The sequence below is a fragment of the Halichoeres trimaculatus genome, unplaced genomic scaffold (assembly GCF_033239565.1).
Source record: "Halichoeres trimaculatus isolate MK-OKI-2021-1 unplaced genomic scaffold, fHalTri1.1 fHalTri1_scaffold_10, whole genome shotgun sequence".
Lineage (NCBI taxonomy): Eukaryota > Metazoa > Chordata > Actinopteri > Labriformes > Labridae > Halichoeres > Halichoeres trimaculatus.
In genome coordinates this window covers 1,432,773-1,451,611 of record NW_027437187.1, presented here as the reverse complement: position 1 = coordinate 1,451,611, position 18,839 = coordinate 1,432,773, and the positions used below count along the sequence as shown (strand labels likewise).

The 18,839-nt window shown below is 43.2% G+C and overlaps 1 pseudogene; it reads left to right on the top strand.

The window, feature by feature from the left end:
• The first annotated feature begins 430 nt into the window (after positions 1-430).
• Positions 431-14,503, top strand: LOC141796150 (uncharacterized; annotated as a pseudogene).
• The last annotated feature ends 4,336 nt before the right edge of the window (positions 14,504-18,839 follow it).

Below are 18,839 nucleotides of genomic sequence, written 5' to 3'. Positions count from 1 at the left end.
ATCTGTCAGCAGAGAGTCTGACAGGTTATTCTGGATTATGTGCTCCTTGTATCTGACATGAAGAGACGCATAGAGCTTTTGGATGAAGGTAGCCACCTAACCACACCTCAACCTGGCAGTTAGTTTCACATGTTTGGTTAGTTGTAGACATTTCAATGTGTGTGTGTGTTTGGATCTCTGTGGTCACGTGAGTGTGTGGTGTCATTTCCGGTTGTCTTTACTCTGTCTACAGCACGGTCTGGTCTTTAGCTCTCCGCTATCTTTGTAGTTTTCCTTTTAACAGACTTTCCCACTTTTCAAACTCACCAGCCTATCGATATGTAATGGTTTGTACCAAGCACTTTGCCTTTTTTCCACAAGGGTGTACCCTTTTTTTTCGGTGTTTTGACGACTGTTTTCTCTGTTAGCCTTTAGCTCCCCGGCACTAGCGATGTCTCCCCACTCTAGCTTTCACACTGACTCTCCCTTTCCAGCTCGTTACTGCCTGATGTGTCAGATGTTTAGTTATTCCTCGTCCTCCTTTATGGATAATGATACTTGTATGAAATGTGGTTCATTTGTAGCTCTGGAGGTGAGGGTTACTAATTTGGAGACGTGACTCCGCACCTTAGCTAGGCCACATTGAGCAAATGTAGCTCGCCAGCCCCCTGTAGCCGGTGTGGGCCATCTTAGCTTAGCCTCCCCCCTGGCAGATCCCAAGCAGCCGGGTTGCTGTGGCTGGGTAAACGTGAAATCGCACGCCAGATAACCGGAATGTTCACATTTCCAATAATAAAAACATGCCCCTCTTAGCAACACACCTGGTAAGAAACTTAACACTCTGGTGATTGGTGACTCAGTGGTAAGAAATGTGAAATTAGCGACGCCAGACGCCATAGTCCGATGCCTCCAAGGGGCCAGAGAGGGCGACATTGAGGAAAATGTAAAACTGCTGGTCAAGGATAAACGTAGATTTTGAAAGATAGTCATAGGCTACATGTCGCTGTAAATGGCTCCCGACATCGCCATTTGGAAGTCCCAAAGGGTAATGTGGAGTCAGTGTGTACACTCGCCAAAACTTTTTGAGGAGTCATTTTCTCTGGTCTCAGTTGGATGTCCAACTGGTGTCCAGATAATGGCGTGGGCTTCATTGATAAATGGGATGATCGATACCCTGCTCGACTTCCTGCAGAATAACGACACCAGCCCCAGCATCTACTTCTAATTTGAAGTGCCGAGAAAAATACGGGGCTGCGAGCACTACACAATAGCGCCTTAGCAGATTCAAATGCAGCCTGACATTCAGAGGACCAAACAAATGGTTTTTTTTGGACTGACGTGAGCAGTATGAGGAGCCGCGACATCAGAGAAATTACGACAAAATCCTTGGTAATACCCACACATACCGAGGAAGCGGCACAGACATTTTTTTGTCTAAGGGGCTGGAAAATCGATTACTGCTTCCACTTTTGCAGCAACAGGACGAAGTTACCCCTGACCCACTTGTTTACCCAAGTAAGTGACCGTTCCACATTTGAGAGATTTACTGTGAGTGATGCTTCACGGAGGAGGGTAAAGACTTCAGTGAGAGTGGCCAAGTGGTCAAATATGCCACCAAGTTGTTGAGATATGCCTCGCAGTTTTTAACACCGACCAGTACGCGCTGCATAAGGCGCTGAAAAGCGCTGGGCAAGTTTCACAAACCGAATGGCATGACCGTGTATTAAAGGAAGGAGTCACGTGTGACAAAAGTGGATATCTCTGATGCACGCGGGGTTAACGGCACCTGCCAGTAGCCTTTTAACAGGTCTCATTTTGTCATGAATTGCACAGAGTTGACTCGGTCAATGCAATCGTCCATTCGGGGAAGAGAAAAGCAGTCTGGTTTAGTAACCGTGTTTACTTTAAAGGGGACATATCATGCTGATCCGTGATTTAAGACTTGCATATAAAAAATAAAGTTGAAAACAAGACCTTTCACCCCCTGAATTTTCAAAAAAATGAGATATTGTATTTTTTCTGATATCCTAGAACCAGATTTGATGCCTCTGAAAATAGGTCATTGCCATTTGGCTTTGAGATTTCGACCTTAATTAGGACATTAGGATCCTTTCTTTATTGGAGTAATCTGATAAAGCAGCTCCTCCTCTGTGATGTCAGTTAGTCACACAACCGCCACCGAGGGATACACCCACCAAGAGCCGAGTATAAATACATCTCCCTACTAGCTGTTGCTAACTTGACTGAGTGCTAACATAGTGAGGAACTGACGGTAGAGGCGATCTTCAGACTACACTTTCAGCATGATGGATAAAACAGACGGAGAAAAGTGAAAAATAGTTTATTGGTGAAGTCTGCCTATATTTCCACATATAAACTATACATGTTACAGTACCGGTTTGACTCAGCACACTGAAGCGTCCTGAGATGATCTGTGTCCAGGTGGATTTTCTTCCTCCTGAGCTGCAGAACCGTCCGGGTCTGACTGGAGGTCCAATACAAAAGGACGTATCCTACACTCTGCCATTTTATTAGTGCTATCAACCTTACGGTGAAGTTTTGACAAACAGCAAACTCGCTCGGTCTGCCCCATCCAATGTGGTGATTTTGTAAATACTGTCATGCTGCAAAAACCACCCCCTGGCTCTACCCCCTCCGCCCCTCTGATAGAACTGACCAATCAGAGCACAAAGGGCTGTGATGTTGCGAGGTTACTGGAGGTCATTCTCCAAACGGAGTGTTTCAACCAGATCTTCAGAATGGCCTAAAATGAGGATATTGAGAACGCTATTGTGGAGCAATGAAGGAACTAAATGACTTGTACTGAGGGCAGAAATGCTTTACAGGCATCCTGGTCTGGCATAGTGAAAAGGACAAACAAACATGATATGTCCCCTTTAAGATATTCATTACAGAAACACGCACTGGTATCAGGTTTTGGCACAAGGACACACTGAGAGCTCCACGGCCTCATGCTGGGTATGGCTATCCTTTGCTCAACTAAATAATTTACCTCTTTTTGTCTCAGAGCTCTTTTAGTGGGACTGACACAATAAGCGTGCTGTTTAATCAGTGGATGACCTTCCACATCAATGTCATGATAAAGCACTGATGTTTGACGAGAATGGTTAGAAAAAAGCAACAAATTATCCTAGATCAAGGTGATTAATTCAGCACGCACAGTAGCAGACAAATGAGCCAGAAAAGACTCCAAATCACCCAATATATCAGAGTTTTTCAAATGAGTGGGTGGCGTAGAGCCACTTTTTTCATACAGTCCGTCCTTAGACAGGTCATACTCAGACAGGACGGACACAGCGATCACCGGAGCAGCAGGAGGCTGCTGTGCAGAGCTTTCACACGAGCAATACTTTTTAATCATATTCACGTGACAAACACAATTTTTGTCTCCACGCTGAAACTCACAGGATTCAGACTTTTTGTCAAAACGCAGCTTCATTTTTTGCTGCACCTGAGACAAATCACACGCATTGTGGAGGTGCTTGCGGAAGGCACTCACATAATCCAGCACATTATGGACTGGTTTCAGAGAGCCAGACAACCATTTTTCTTTTAGAAGTCGCAAAGGCTCACAAACTGTGTGAACAAACACCAGATCACACAGAGTAAAACCTAAGGATTCCTGCGGAGTTTCCCAAACACCAAAGAGGAGAAGAGGAAGACCTTCATCCCACTCTGTTGGACTCCTGGCAGAATTTGCGCAACATGGACTTGAGCGTCTTATGAAAGCGCTCCAAGGCACCTTGGGATTCAGGGTGGTAAGTTTGTGCCCTTGTCTGTTTTAACGGATTTTGGTAACCCACATGTCAAAAAGAATTTGATGAGCGCTCTAACCACAGGCTTTACTTTGAGATTACACAGAGGAATGGCCTCCTCCGTTGCAGCACACATAATTGTCAAGATATATTGATGTCCAGGCTTCGTTTTTGGCAAAGGACCGACACGGTCTAGGATTACATGCGTAAATGGCTCACCCAGCACAGGGATCGGATGCAAAGGTGCAGGTGGGATGGGCTTATTAGGCTTACCTGCCATCTGACATGTGTGGCAGGAACGAGTTTTTTTAATGTCTAGATAGCCAGCAAAAGAGAGAATATATATATATATATATATCTATATATCTATATATATATATAGATATATAAATATGTATGTATATATATATGTATGTATATATATATATATATATATATATATATATATATATATATATATATATATATATATATATAAATATACATACATATATATATATATATGTATATATATATATATATATATATATATATATATATATATATATATATATATATATATATATATATATGTATGTATATATATATAAATATATATATATGTATACATTCTCTCTTTTGCTTTATTTGCTTATTTCCTGGTGCCTTAATTCTTTTGTTTCCATATTAGCATTTTGGGACTCAGTATTTCTTTTGCTTTGTTTCTTTTGACCAACAGTTGTTTCGGGGGTTGGTTTGGGTATCTTTTCCCCCCAGGGTTTTGCTGAATTGGTTATTTGTTTTCCTTTTTTTTTTTTTTCATTTTGTTGTTTCTTTATTATCTTTTGTAAAAATTGTGTTCAGTTTACTTTGACAATTATTAACTTTGTTGACCTTAAATTTATTTTTGAATTATTTGTGGGCTAGCTGAGTTTTTGGTTTGGGTTAATTTAATTAATTTCTCTCCCTTTCCTTACAGGACTGGAGTCTGGTGGTGGTGGTCCTGGGGTTCTGGTGGTGATGTTGCCCCTCCTCGTGTGTCGTGTGGTTCTTCTTGAGTTTTGCACAGTTCATTGTTTGTTTTTCACAAGTTACTGGGTGCTCCCTTCCCCGTCACATCCCAATCCAGCCCACCGGTAAGCCCTGTCCTATCAGGCTCCCTTTTTCCTTGTTTTCTTTGCTTTGGAGTGTGTGGGTGTTTTTATTGAATTAAGCCTATTTTCTTACCTGAGCCACGTCTTTCAGTACCTTCTAGTGAACTATTTCCCTGGGTGCAAGTCCCAGGGTGGCGTTGGCTGGCTCTAGTGTTAAAAGTAAAACAAAGGGTAACGTAGACCCTGCCTCACTCTAGAGCAGTGTTTCTCAACCCTGGTCCTGGGGCCCCCCTGCCCTGCATGTTTTAGATGTTACCCGACTCCAGCACACCTGATTCAAATGAATGGCTCGTTATCAGGCTCAAGCAGAGCTTGATGATCAAACTCCGTTGCTAGGCGCTGCCCAAGTAGCTGCCTGTTGCAGCAGCTCTTTCTTCTTTGTCCGTTTCTTGTAATTTTTTCGTCTCTTTTTCGTCATCTTTGTATTTGGAGTGGATCATCACTTTGTATGGTTCATTGTTGGTCACGGACACCAAACTTTTTGTGGCCTCAGCAATATTTTTACTACTTTTCTCCTGTGTTTGTCTGGAGAACCTACATGTACCATGGCTGCATTGTTTACATGTGAAATCAGCTGTTCGCAGCCTGTAGCATGTCAATGCTAACTAGTGTAAGGCTTGATGATTTCCCTCGAGGTGAGGAGGAGGAGGTGAGGACGACGTGCTGGTTCTTGGATGTGAGCTGGGAGGTGACGATGTGGACCTGTCCTTCCATCCATCGTTGTTGGGAACGTGGGATCCAGCTCCGGTGGGATGGACGAGCTAGCCGTGCTGGCCCAGCGGCATCGTACTTTTCACAGACGTGGCTGACGGAGCTGACATCGGACGCTGGTGCCACATTGGAGGAGCTTCACCTGCTGTGAGCAGACAGGATCCAGGAGACAGAGACTGAACAGACTGCTGGGGACACTCAGTCCTGGACCCTGTGGAGGTGGAGACTGGCTGGGCTGGAGAGTGGTGGACGGGATGTCGTCATCTATTTTCTTGTGGACATTTTTGCTATACACTTTCTTACTTTTGTTTTCTTGATTGCTGCTGTGACTCCTGAATTTCCCCTTGGGGATAAATAAAGTATTTTCTATTCTATTCTATTCTATTCTATTCTATTCTATTCTATTCTATTCTATTCTATTCTATAAAAGAGAACTTCAACTGTATTCTGTTGGATGTTAGCTGTTCTAAAGTATTTATATGTCATAATGTGGAGTGTAGAGCTGTTATGAGGTGAAATGTACAGCCATAGCTTGTTGAATGTGTAAAGGTAGATACCAACTCAAGGCAACAAGTAGTTTTAGATGAGCTCAGAACAAAGTGTGGACGCTGTCATGGTTAATGGGTTGTAAGCTGTCAATGACTTCATCAGCGACCTTTGTTACTCAAAGAGATAAATGAACTTTGTTCCAGCTTTCAGCGTTAATGTGAATAAATCCATCTCTTCTTGTGTTTGCAGATACTTTAGTTTCAAGTCAACTTTTCATTTCATTTCATTCTCTGCTGAGTTTTTCAATAACTTCTGTTGCAATAGATTAGAGATGAGAACTAAAATCAGCTGTTGGTCTGTTTGTGAATGTGTGAAAAATCAGAGGGTCAGAGGTCACCATGTGGTGTTCAGTGAACGCTGGGTAACCAGTGAGGTTAGGACTCTACTCCATAAACACAAACTGTAGAACAGGTCAATCTTTGTCAAATCACTGCTCTTTAACTCAGAGAGAAACTCTACAACACATTTCAAACAGCCAATCAGCATCCAGAAACATTTCTCCAGTTCAACAGTGATCCAGCAGCATGTGAGCTCAGTGATCCTGATCATCAAACAGGGACAGGTTTCTCTGAAGGGTTCTCACCTGTTGAAGTCAGTTCAGCTCAGCATACACACACTTTCCTCCTTCACGTGTGGAGAGAAGAAGCTGCTGCTTTGTCCCTCGTCAGTCCTGATGTCTGTGTGTGTTTGATCAGAGGACTCCGCTGTCACATCCTCATAACTTCAGAGTGACGTCAGAGCTGGGGCCTGTACTACGAAGCTGGATTAAGTCATCCAGGATAACTCTGCAACAACTCGCTGAACTTCACCGGATCTCCGTCATCCAGATTTGCTGTACTACGAAGCTCATTATCAACTTGATAAGTGAATCTGGCTGGGATCTGTGCGCGCACACATAAAATGGGCTTGGTTAGCAGCTCTGGAGCATTTTCCACAATGGAGAAGAGAGCAGCCTATTTTAAGGCGGAGGAGCAGCAAATAATCCTGCTAAAATACGAGGAGTACCGCAATATTATCCAGGCCAGGAGCAACACGACTGCAGCCGCAAGAAGCCGGAGGGATTGCTGGCAAAAAATCTCAGACTCTGTGAATGTGTAAATTTCCAAAATGCTGATATTAATAGACCTATCTCATCATGTGACGACACGGCAGTTAGGTCCTTATTCATTCATGTTGTCAGTCAGTGTGTGTGTGATCAGCATCATATCCGACCTCATAATTAGAAAGAGTCCACTCTCCTACAAATCCCAAGGGAAACGCTCATTATAGGCAGTTTGTCTTGCAGATGCAATAGCAGTGGGGAAAAAAGGACGTGGGAGCAAATAAAAAATAAACATAAAAACATCCTTCAAAGTGCTCAGTATGAAAGATTCCATTAGCACACATTTCTACTTTTCCCTGACAATGTCTCAGTTATGATGATCAGTAAGATATTGTTTGTTCACCGCCCATAAGAAAAAATGTTGGGCCAAAAAGACAGGGGGTGGTCCAACGTCGGAGGACTTCACTCCGGCTGAGCAAACTGGTGACTGAGCGGTCTTTCATGCCCGCCCGGGAGAACCGATTGGTCAGCGGGCGGTCTGTCACACCCCGTGAGCTCTTATCCTGGAACTTAACCTGTTCCGGACCAGGTTTGGCGTTCAGCATCAGTTACCGGGGCAACGTGTCTGGATAAAAACAGATCTACATTCGTAGTACGGAAAACCCAAAACTTATCCTGGAAGTTATCTCTCTAAGAGCTAATCCAGCTTCGTAGTACAGGCCCCGGGTCTCACCTGTGGCAGAAACACAGTGTCAGATTACAAACTGATCACATGATGTAGTTCTACCATCTGACCACTAGATGGTGCTGACTAACCCTCTGATGAAACAAACAGCAGCTCTGTCAGATGTGATGAAGATGCAGTGTGGATCACACTGATCCTGGACTTTCTGCTGGACTCTGCTGACAGCGGCTCTGATGGAGACAGAAGCTGCTCACAGTGTGGGATTAGCTCATCATACCTCATGAAGTTAACATGGGTTAGCAGTAGGGGTGTCCTCAAATAATCAGCGATTTGATGATTTGTTTGAAGGAGCCTGATTCGAAGGCCAGTCATGCAGTCGAAGTGTCACAAAATGTGGTTATGAAATGAGGACCATTCCATTACAGCTGTATGGGGGCGCTAACTGATTTTACATAGAATTGCTTGTTTTTTTTTCCAAATAAACATGATATACAGCCTATTTGATATACATATTAACTTTTTAACTTTTATACATAGTCTATTTAGTGTTTGTGAATGAACCACCATGGTGAGTGGCACAATCTGATTTTGCACAGTGCACCATCACAGAGCGGCATCATGGTGGTGATTTGTCTTTGCATAAAAAGGCTCACAATGTCCAGAAAAAAAAATTCAGCAGTGTGGAAACATTTTGATCAAGTCAAACATGATCCAAAAAAAGTCAAATGCAAGTTGTGTCAGCAGCGGCCCCAACATTAACGCAGAAGAAACTTGATTTGAGACCACCAATCTTCTGTGAAGAGGAAAAGAGATATTACCAACAAAATTGCTGAGTTTGTTGCGCTTGACATGAGGCCAGTGAATACAGCTGAAGGCCATGGTTTTAAAGAGTTAATGCACTCGTGTAGTGGAGTAAGATTCCACCTGCCGTCTCGTCTTATGAGATGTCTTTGTTTTGTTTCATATGGTGTTTAAGTCTTGTTTACAGTTTTTCTCGATTGTTTACACACAATTTTTGGTGCCTGAGACACAGTGACCACAACGTATAACCAATGCACCAACTCCATCAACCAAGTCTGCTAAACTATAAGCACAATTCCTGCTTTACACTCAGACAGCAGATCTACAACACACTTTTTTCAAAACACTACACACAATTCTCTGAGTTTTGGCACAATTTTCATGGAGTGAACTTTTTGTTTTCACAAAGAACACAATGACACTCAAAACAGTAAAATGAATATTCCTATTATGCACACTGACTCATCACATGGATAAACACCTGTCACACATTTTTACAACTAGCAATCAGAGCTTTAGCATAAAAGGGCAACAGGTGAGTTTCTCTGTTTTGGAACAATGGATACCAACATTGAAATCAGAGGGAGAGCCAGAGGTGTGAGAATGAGAGGAGGAGGACGCAAAGGACGAGGAGGACCAGGAGGACCAGGAGGACGAGGAAGGATGAGGGCCATAATCTCTGATGAGATCAGGGCCACTTTGGTTGACCATGTGGTAAACCATGGTCTAACAATGACGGAGGCTGGGCAAAGGGTGCAGCCAAATTTGAGCAGATACACAGTAGCATCCTTCATTGGGACTTTCCAAAATGAAAATAGGTAAGAAATTTACTCGTATTAGGAAATTGTTGTACTGCAATTCAACACAGTACTCAATGAGCACAGTATTACAGTATTGTCAGTGGACTGTTCTGAAGGACTGTAAAAAAGTAAAGTGTTTATTTAAGAAATGTATTCCTTCCTTTTTATCCCCTCACAATATTTACAGTATTTCACTCTGTATTGCAGAGCTGAAAGATGACCATCAAGAGGAGGTCGGGAGCGTCTACTGTCTCCTGAACAGGAAAATCAAAATGTGAACATGGTCCTAGAGAATAATGCCATTACATTACGACAAATCCAAAGAAAAGTACTAGAAAACAATGACATTTTTCCAAATGTTGATAGAACAAGTTTATCCACTCTGGACCGTGTCTTGCAAAGAAATTCTCTGAAGATGAAACAAGTCTACAGAGTTCCATTTGAACACAATTCAGACAGAGTCAAAGAACTGTGATATAACTATGTGCAAGTAAGTCCTCTACAATCCTGTAACTGATGCACACCCTGTAAACTGTAAATATTATACATGTTTGAGTATTGGAATCATAATGAATGTATTTCACATAGTGACCACTCTATGCCTATTTCTGATATTATCCTGTGTGTTTCAGAGAGTCCTTGAGCTAGAGGTGGCTGCAGTGGAGCACCAGTTTGTCTTTATTGATGAGGTTGGATTCAACCTCACAAAAAGACGCAGAAGGGGAAGTAACATCATCGACCATTTTGTGTTCTGAGTCAAAAAATAAAAAATTCTAAAATATTTTGCAAGAAGTGTCACACTGAACACAAATGTGTGAGTGATTTTTTGATTTGTGTGTAGAGTTCTGAGAATATGAGGCATCCTTTCAGAAACTGTGTGTAAACAACCGAGAAAAACTGTAAGTAAGTGTGTATCCACGGGGAGCTAATGTGGCGTCAGCGCCCTCTATTGGCGCCCGTGCAGACATGGGTGGTGCAGCCCGTGTTTCCATGCCAGTCTGTATGTAGCCATCCTTGTGGTAAGTCGCTGAGTTATTAGTTCTGTTTAATGTCTTTTATACGTTTGTTTTCTTAAGTCAATGTCATGCCTCTGTGTTTGAAATGTGTAAAAAGGAACTTCTTACTTTGTCTATTGTAATGTGTTGCCACACCAGTCTGTATGTAGCCATCCTCGTGCTTTTTATGCTAAAGACTGCCAAAGACAATGTGAGACACCAATATTTCCTCTGTGTTACTGAGATTAAACGGCGAGTTTGGTGCCAGAGATATCAAGTTTTTGCCTGATTCATCACACAACGCACCGAGTACACAGCTGCTACACACGCTTGAGCCAGGATACACCGTTCCTAAAAGAGAGACGGTCATGCACGCTGTGGACGCGAAATACACATCCACAAGGGCAGAGATCTACAAATTAATACAGGAATGTGAAGCAGTCAGCTTAACCACAGATATCTAGACCTCAGTGTAAATGGAGGCTTATGTGACAGTTACAGCACACTTCATCACTGAAGACTGGCGAATGGAAAATTATGTGTTAGAAACACAAAAAATGGAGGAAAGTCACACAGCTGATCATATTTCACAGACACTAAAAGAGATTTTTTCTGATTGGGGTATCCCAGGTACTAAGATCGTAACTATCGTGCATGACAATGCAGCGAATATGGTTGCATGCACTAATAAACTGGCCCAGGACCCGTCATTTCTTAACTTGGCCAGAGTCCGTTGCGCGGGACACACACTTCAGCTGTGCATTAACACCGCGCTAAAGCAGGATCCTGTGTGTCGCACTGTTGCTGCAGCAAGGTGGGTTGTTCCTCACTTCAAAAAAAGCGCAAAAGCCACTGCAGCACTTGCAGAAAAACAGAAAGAACAGAATGTTGCTGTGCATAAACTGGTGCAAGACGTTATGACTCTGTGGAACTCTGTCTATTTGGGCGCCAGTTTCAGCTGTGCTTGTGGATTCAAGTGTCAGCAAACAATCAGACCGAAATCTGGAGCTCACAACATCCCAGTAGAGAACAGCAGAGGATACAGTCAATGTTCTCAAACCAATGATCACCCTGACAGAGCTTTTGTGGCAGGATGTGAACGCATCACTGTCTGCCACTGTTCCCATGCTCATGAACATTAAGAAACATCACTTGGTGGTGCATGATGATGATAGCAAAGTCATTAAAGTGCTCAAGACAACACTGACCAACGAGATTGACAGACGATGGGAACTAAAAGAGCCGGGCCTGGAGACAAGTATTTACATCAAAGCTGCGGTGCTTGACCCATGTTTCAAGAAGCTTTCTTTTTTTACTGATGAGCAAAGGAACGGGGCTTATTCAGCGGTGGCAAATCTAGCTGAGAGTCTATCTGACAGGCCTGTCAGGGAGGAAAGCATGACATGGTGGAGGAGCATCAGCCCAGAGAGAAGGACCTGGTGTTGGCAATGCTGCTGTCAGTGTCAAGTGAGGAAGAGGAGGACCAGTCAGAAGAAGAGAGCAGTAAGATGAAGGCATACATACAAGACTGTTGTTACAAAAGAGGTGAGTTGTATGACATACATCTAAGTGTCACTCCTACTCTGCTTTCCCACGCTGCCTTGCAGGGTACCTCTAACTGGGTGCTCAGTATCTTCCCACGCTGCTATCCTGACAGAGCTACTTTTTCCACGCTGCCTTACAGGGTACCTTTAACCGTGCACTAAGTCATGTTCCCACACTGTTATCCTGACAGGGTACATTTTACTGTTCACCTCAGTTAGTTTCCCATACTGCGATCCTGACAGGGTACCTCACAGATAGTTTGTCACTCTCAAGTGATGTCTTAGCTCTAAATTTCTCAAATACTTGAACTACTTCTTATTGGAAATGTGATGCTATCAATCTGACCAAAATACACTAAAATTATTAATCTGACTCCATTCTCCTCTCACCTCTTTCCACGCAGTTCGTTGATGGGGAAGGATCAGGAGACGTCCTGGTTCTCAGTTGAACACAAATTTATTAACAATATGTCAAGAATATGCATTTACAGAGATCTCTGGTGCAGCCTCATTTCCCTGTTCCCTACATGTTGCAGAGACAGTTCATGAGACTGACCCTGACTCTCTCCCTCAGCACCAATATATAGTCACTAACAGAGTTTTTCTAAAGAATGTAGGTTGAGTCATCTTCTTATTGGCTCTCCAGGTGTTGTCCCCCTCTGATTGGCTGCTGGCCGTCTTCTGTCTCTGTCTGTGACTGGCATTCATCAAGTGGGTGATCAGCCCCCCTTCACTTATCTGTAGAGAAACTGTTAGACACACAAATCTTGCTTCCTTCCTTCCTTTAATTGTTTACCTTCCTCACTTTGACTGAAACACCTCAACTCTTAAAAAGTAATGCTGACTTGCGTTATTCGTGTTACACAGTTACTTCTTTTTATTATTGGGTATAAACATTAACTTCACTTGTGGTCACTCTACACTCTGGGTGCTCCATAAAATCCAAGGAGTCCTTAGCCCCCCTCAAGTGTCCTGCAATTCATACCAACAACAATGAGCACATGTGTACAACCAAGTTAGTAAAAGCACATCTGTATAGTATTGTTAATAAAAACATGTCTACATGGGCTAAATATTCTTTCACTGTACAAAAAGCAGTACAGGGCCGCTGGAATGGTGGCAGAAAAACGAGGACAGATACCCAAAATTATCCAGAGCTGCAAAAAGAATCTGCAGCATCCCAACCACCTCCACACCATCAGAGAGGATCTCCTCCAAGGTGGGTTTCATCTAGAGGTCGACCGATATGGTTTTGTTGGGGGCCGATGCCGATGCCGATGCTTTCCAAATTTGGGCAGCCAATGCAGATATGCATAGCCAATTTTTACAATTTGATATTCAGGCCGATTGTTAAATAAATATTTATTTATCACATTTTTGTGAAACGCAGCAATTACTGAGCATGGCTAACGCCTCGGCTAATGCTACGGCTAACGCTAACTTACCTGCAGAGGTAGGGCACCAACTCAAAAGGGCCCACAAAAAGATCGCTGATCTTCTGGAGGATATTGGACGGCTGTCGGACGAACTGCAGAGGAAGGACTCATTGCTGACCACCCTCAAATCCCAGCTCCCAGCGTTGACCAGCTGGCTGGAGACCACACAGACTGGTGAACTACAACACCATAGCACTATCGCGGCTCTGAGGGACACCGTCATCTGGGAGCCTTCCTCCTCCAGCGGTCAGCGGCCCTCCTGCTCTACTCCGAACGGTGGGGCCCTCTGGTCCGAAGTGGTCGTCCGCAGTCGGAAACGGGCTCCTGGCGGCGCTCCTGGGAGGGCTCCGTGCGGAGTCTCCCCCTCCGTCGGCATCAATCTCACCAACAAATTCTCAGCTCTTTCCATGAGCTCGGAGCCGGCGGTCCTGGGCCCTGCTGATCCCGACGTCTACCAGCTGACGGACGCGGTGCCCCGGCTGACAGACACCACAGCCTTCCCCCCACTCAGGCCCGCCAGTGACCACCGTGATAGACGTCCGGCACCGGGCCGTGCGGTGACGGGCCGCTCACCTCCATCCTCCCGCCCCTCGTCTCAGCGAAAGCGGCTCCTCAGGGACGTGGTGCGCTGGCACACAAGGAGTCCTCACCTCCGGGCGCCTGACGGAGATGGCGGGGTCGCCGAGCCGGCCGCTCACCCCGGTCAGCTGGCCACGACACTCCTCATCGGGGATTCCCTCATCAGGAACGTCCGTCTGAGGGGGGCGTCCACCCTCTGTTTTCCTGGCGCCACAGTCTCAGACATAACAGAGAAAATCCCCGACGTCCTCACCTCTCATCCGCAGGTAAACAAGATCATCATTCATGTGGGCACCAACGACACCTCCAGACAACAGTCCGAGCTTTTAAAACGTGACTTTACGCAGCTTTTTAACAAACTCCAGCAGCACCAGCTGAGTGTTGTTATCTCTGGCCCCACCCCCACCTGTGGAAGGGGCATTGGCCGCTTCAGCAGATTGCTCAGCCTGAACACCTGGCTCTCCTCAGCCTGAGGCACCCACAGAGTGGGCTTTGTAGATAACTTTGATGTGTTTTGGGAGAGGAGATATCTTTTTAACACAGATGGCCTACACCTGAATAGAGCTGGAGCCCGTGTGCTGTCTGCCAACCTGGCCTATGGTTTTCAACACTCACTCCCCTCACTGTCAACACATCACCCCAATAATACACAAACTGAACGGTCCACCCCTAAATGATGTCCCCCTGGTCCCACTTCCTATGTTTTTAGTTCCACCTCTGACACTCACAATACTGGACTTGGGCCCCCTGTTTTCACCAACCACTCATCAATCCCTGTTATTATCACTCATCGTCACATAACCAGACTTCATCATGCTCATTCTGTGAACTTCAATAACCTCAGGCCTCTCCCAAAACATCAACAACCCACCAATACAGACTGTAACTCACCTGTCACCATCAACATGGCACTTTTAAATGTCCGTTCCCTTTTAAACAAATCTTTTATTATCCGCGATTTGATTTTAGATAACAAGTTAGACTGTTTGTTCTTAACTGAAACGTGGCTGGGTACAGACGCACCAGTTATTCTCACTGAGGCCTCCCCACCAAATTTTAACTTTACATTTTCCCTAAGAAGTGGCAGAAAAGGTGGTGGTACTGCATCAATAGTCAATAGTTCTCTAAAGACAAAAGAAATAAAATTTGATCAGTACACCACCTTTGAACATCATGCAATTCTTTTTAACAGTCCTTCAATCCTGTGCATCACTGTTTACAGACCACCAAGACATGATGCTGCTTTTATCAGTGAATTTTCAGAGTTTTTATCCATAATCCATGCCACTTACAATTTTATTATTATTTCTGGTGATTTTAACATACACATAGACAAACCTTCAGACTCCATGGCAAAAGAGTTTTTAAATTTACTAAACTACTTAGATTTTAATCAACATGTCACGCAGCCGAGTCACGAGAGAGGACACATATTGGATTTAGTCCTTAGTTATGGACTGTCAGCCAGTGTGTCCTCTGTCGTTGACTTGGCTGTGTCAGACCATTACTGTGTGTTTTTTAATATCACCAGTTTTATTCAACGGGAGACCTCGGTGAGAACTGTCAGGAAGCGCTATTTTACCCCGGAAGTGGCTGCAAATTTTATTGAAATATTAAGTAAACACCCTCCAGCTCCTACACCTACATCCTGTGATTTTATTGTTGAACATTTTATAAATAAACTGAAAACAACAATTGACCTTGTAGCTCCACTAAAGACAAAAAAGGTACTGCCAAAGCGCACACCTCCATGGAGAAACGAGGAAATTAAAAAATTAAAGAGAAATTGCAGGGTAGCTGAGCGGAGATGGAGAAAAAATAAGATATTCATTAATCATCAAATATACTGTGAGCAACTTAGAATATATAATATTGCTCTCAGGCATGCTAGAACAAGCTATTTTACTAAAATTATCACGGATCATAAAAACAACCCAAAAATTCTTTTTAGCACCATTGATCTTTTAATCAACCCTGTTTTTAACAGAAACCAAATCACCCCTTCAGACTCTCTTTGTGAAGGCTTTGCAGACCACTTCAGCGGTAAAATAGATTTTATAAGAGCTTCTATTTTTAACCAAAATACTGTTTTTAACACCTTAGAAAGCTTGTTTTTCCCTGAGGAAACACTGGACAGTTTTGCACTGGTTGATGCTGAATTGCTTGGTAGAGTTTTCTCCCAAGTAAAACCAACAACCTGCCTTTTAGATCCTATTCCAACATCACTTTTTAAATCGCTTTATGGTTTCCTTGAAGTTGAGCTTTTAAACATGGTAAATTGTTCTCTTCAGACGGGCTGTTTCCCTGCTGACCTTAAAACGGCAGTGGTGAGACCCCTTCTTAAGAAGAACAATTTGGATCCTGATGTTTTTAATAATTACAGGCCAGTGTCCAACTTACCATTTTTAAGCAAAATTCTAGAAAAAATTGTTTTTATTCAGCTGAATGATTTTTTATATAAACATTCCATTCTTGAGAAATTTCAATCTGGATTTAGGACGAACCACAGTACAGAGACTGCCCTACTAAAAATTGTTAATGATTTTAGGTGCAACCTGGACTTGCACAAACTCACAGTCCTTGTGCTACTGGATCTTAGCGCTGCTTTCGATACAGTGGACCACACAATTCTTTTAAATAGACTAAGACACCATGTAGGCCTCTCTGGTACTGCCTTTCAGTGGTTCAGTTCCTATCTCACAGATAGAAAATTTCTGGTAAGTCTGGACACATGCTCCTCAAGGACCCATGAAGTGAAATGTGGTGTTCCCCAAGGCTCAATTTTAGGCCCCATACTTTTTAATATATACATGCTCCCACTAGGAGATGTCATCAGGAGGCATGGTATTATGTTCCATAGTTACGCTGATGATACACAGCTGTATATATCCATGTCTCCTGATGACACAGGGCCCATTGATGCCCTTTTTAATTGTATTCTAGACATTAAATCCTGGATGGCAGAAAACTTCCTACAGCTCAACCAGGGCAAAACTGAAGTTTTAATTATTGATCCTAAGGCTCAGGGAGAGAAACTTTTTTCAAAACTCCAAACCCTGTCTTTAACTCCATGCAATCAGGTTAAGAATCTGGGCGTCATTTTTGACTCTGAGCTCAATTTTATTCCTCATATTAAAAATGTAACTTAAACAGGGTTTTATCACTTAAAGAACATAGCCAGAGTCCGCCCGTTTCTCTCCCGGGCTAACACAGAGACGCTAATGCATGCTTTTATCTCCAGTCGTATTGACTATTGTAACGCCCTGCTTTCTGGTCTTCCAAAAAGAAAGATCTCAAGTTTACAATTATTACAGAATTCAGCAGCACGTGTGCTGACGAAGACCAGAAGGCGGGCTCACATTACCCCGGTTTTAAAATCACTGCATTGGCTCCCTGTGTGTTTTAGGATTGATTTCAAGGTTCTTTTAATGGTTTTTAAATGTCTTAGGGGTCTTGGACCTTCTTATCTTTCAGAACTACTTTTACCATATGAACCCTCGCGGACCCTGAGATCCTCTGGCACTGGCCTCTTAATAATTCCTAAAGCTCGAACACGGACTTACGGTGAGGCATCTTTCCAACATTATGGCCCCCGTCTGTGGAACAGCCTGCCAGAGGACCTCAGGGCTGCAGAGAATGTTCATATTTTTAAAAGTAGACTCAAGACCCACCTTTTTAATTTAGCATTTAATTAATCCCATATTTTTATCTGTTATTATTTATTTTTTTTTATTTTATTTATTTATATAATCTCGCCTTTTTACTTGTTACTCTTATTCTATTACTATTTATTTCATTTACTAGTGTTTTATTTATTTATTTATTTTATTCATTTTATGATTGTTAGCATATGTAGTTTTATGTTTCTACTCCATATCTCCAGTGTTTCCTCAGCAGGGGGCTGCCTGCACTGGGGGCCGCTGTTGGCTCTGGCTGGGATGTCTCTGTCTGTGGCGGGCGTCGTCTTGGCCAGGTGGGGGTCTGCAGCAGCGTTTTGCTGCAGTGGGCCCCTTGCTGGTCCTGTAGCGAGGCATGCCCAGGTGGAGGCGTCCTGGCTTTAGACTGTGGACGCCGCCCAGTGCAGTCGGCCTCCTGGCGTTTCCTGACCTGGCTCCTCTGTACTCAGCCACACGATTTTTTATCTACACATTTAAAATCATGTATTGTGTGTGCATATGTATGTGTGTGTGTGTGTGTGTGTGTGTGTGTGTGTGTGTGAGAGTGTGTGTGTGTGTGTGTATATGTGTGTGTGTGGGTGGGTGGGTGGGTGGTGCTTTGGGGTGGAGTTTGAATGGGGGGGCGGGGACTGTTTTTAACATGTATAGCACTTTGTGCTGCATTTCTTTTAATGTATGAAAAGTGCTTTATAAATAAACTTGATTTGATTTGATTTGATTTGATAAAAGAAATCTATTACAACAAGTCGTGTCCAGTCCTCTGAACATTTATTCAGCTTTCAAAACAATGAAATATTTTGTCTGAGTAAACACACAATGTAACAAGCAGTAGTAAACATTCACACTCTTCTTAAAATGTCAAAAAAGAAATTTAAAATTATTAATATAATTTGAACGAAAGTATGTAATGTATTTAAGTGGTTCCACAAGTTTGAGGTGCTCATCTTTTTTGCCACCTCTGCTTCCATGCTCACTGTTTGCCCGCAAATGACAAGATGAGAACTAGAGCCTTATTTAGCGGTGTTTTTGTGTAAAAGTAACACGCTGAAAATTCTCTGAATAAAGCATGAATGCAGACCGATATCAGATTTTTTCAGTGGGCGTCCGTTTATTTGTGTTTTTGGTCGAGTAA